The sequence below is a fragment of the Haliaeetus leucocephalus genome, unplaced genomic scaffold (assembly GCF_000737465.1).
Source record: "Haliaeetus leucocephalus isolate CR32 unplaced genomic scaffold, Haliaeetus_leucocephalus-4.0 Scaffold162, whole genome shotgun sequence".
In the NCBI taxonomy this organism is placed as follows: Eukaryota; Metazoa; Chordata; class Aves; order Accipitriformes; family Accipitridae; genus Haliaeetus; species Haliaeetus leucocephalus.
In genome coordinates, this window is record NW_010972598.1 from 2,891,603 (window position 1) to 2,894,090 (window position 2,488).

The following is a 2,488-nucleotide window of genomic DNA, read 5'->3' on the forward strand; positions in this document are numbered from 1 at the left end:
TTTCTGCTTTTATTTATTTACACAGAACAGCTCAAACTGAAATTGGTATAACAATTCAAGTCCATGCCTTCAGTAGACATCGGGGAAGCTACTGCGGTGAATAATCTGGATAGATGCAGTCTCTAGCGTATATACTGCTAAGAGTGATTGATGCACAGTGAATAGTATCCTCGACTTTAAGGAGTTGTTGGTTGAGCTGTGACCCCTCTTCAGTAAAATCCTTGCCCTGTCTATACATGTGCAGCCTTAGCTGGCCCAATACTTTTATTTTAGGGCTCTATAAATTTTCATAATAGGGGAAAGAGAGACCAGGAAAGTGAGAGGAATTTATGAAACCTAATTCAAGGCCTTGAGATCTATTCTTTCTGGGCTTCTTATGTAGAAAAAAGGCTAGCTGTAGAACAATTTAGCACACCTAAATTTGATTTCCTGAACTGAATCATTTCTGCAGAATACTAGTTCTTTCCACTAAGTTCCCATATAAAGGACGTGAGCAGAGCAGCTTTATGAATACCCCTCAAAGTACCCCAGAAATGGGTGTTGTTATTGGCACAATTAATTTGATCTGTATTCAGGTATTTTCTCATTTGTCTGTTCTGTTAACTCTGCAGTGTAGTAAAGCAGCTGGCTTGGGGGACAGCAGTAGTTAATCAGCCACAGTATCACAGGATGTCAGCTGGGCTACAAATCCACCTAAATACAGTACTTGCTAATGTCCAAGCAGTCTTGGCTGCCTGACTAGGCTGAACTAGCTTAGGTAGGACTTATGTACATTAAGACAGGTGCAACTATGTAAAGTGGTCCTTGGCTAGGCCTTAGCATGAGGGACCCAAACCCTAATTACCACACTGAATTCCTACTGTTTTTGTAGTTAAAATCACTTTTTCTTTTGTTAGCTGAATAGTTGTCATAATAAGCCAAGTTCTGGTGCTGATGATTGTCTTTATAAAGCAAATACATTGCAGATGAACAGCTGGCAGTCTATTTGACTTACAATAAGACAAAAGAATCATGGTGCAGCTGAATAACCCAGATGCTCAGATAAAGGTCAGGAAATTCAATTAGGATGATGATGTTTTCATATCAAAAGGATTATGCCATGCATAGAGGCCACCATTGAACTACAGCTTTTGTAGGGCTAAATACATAGGGCAACTAGTGTGATCCAGTTAGGGAATGAAAAGTCCCTCCCATGAGCAACAGCAAGTTAAAATTTTGCCAGATCACTGTTTCTGCTCACTATACCCATTCCCAGTGTCTCATATTCTTATGCCTTTCTTCCTCAACCTCAACATCTTCATCTGACCAAGTATCTAATATCAACTGTCCTACTGAATTTCTTGTCCTGAGCAACTCTCCTTTGACTTCATCCCCATCACTGTATCCAAGATCTTTTCATGTGATGTCTCATCTTGTTTCATGATTTCTCCGAGGTCATCCACAGACCAAGAACATTCTAATATGGTAGGTGACCTGCTTCTACCTACAAAATGGCATCTCTTCTCCTGTACTTATTTATCTTCATTAATTTCTTTGTCTGAAATTGTTGATCACTTCAAAGACCTACATCAGTCTGCCAGTTTCTAATGCACCTGCCCTTGCAGTGCCATTTCTTCCTTCTGCTCACCATCCCCATTCTCTCCTGTATGTGTTAACAGTTCTGTCCTGAAATGGTATATCATCACATTACTCTTTTTATCTTTTAATGCAAAATCTTCTTCACTGTACCTAGATTCACATCTGTGGCTATAATAGAAGGAGTTACTTGCATCTCTTGATAGATAGCCAGTAATGAACAGAAGCACGTAGGACTAAACTTCACTGTCTTTCACCCATTACTGTGGGTAAGGAATACAATGAAATTATCTCACAGGTTTAAAGCTCGGATATTATCATTGTGTTTATTTACTCTCCTATATCCTGGCTCTCAGTTCACACTATTAAATGTTAATGCCCATGCTTTTCAAATATTGTCAAGACATGACTGACCATGTAAAGGACATTCTGTATTCATCATCTATTATTTGTGTAATTCTTACATAATTTCCTTTAGCTTTATGCAGCAGATTCATTTCACCTTTGTGGGAACCCTGAGTTTGGTTCCAGTCTTCTTCTGTGTCACAATCCAAACAGCTGGTCAGAAACAAAAGGAAAGAATTAATTGTTTGCCTCCCTATCTTTTTATAGACAGTTTCCACTGAGAAAACATGTAGAAAAGAGATTAAGAACAATTACATTTAACTAGTACAAGCTTCGATTCTGAGAAAGAATGGCAAACAGTGTGGAGAGTTATAATTCAGACAATGCTTGCATCACATCTCAAGGTCTTAATTTCTCCTGAAACATTTTAGTTTAAAATGCCACAGCCTAGAGCGCTTTAGGAAATTAGTTACGGAACCTGAAGTAATACCAAAGCATTGATTTATGCAACAGTTGGCAAGAAAACTTTTAAGCAAATGTTTTATTATTCTCTATCCCCAACCTTGCC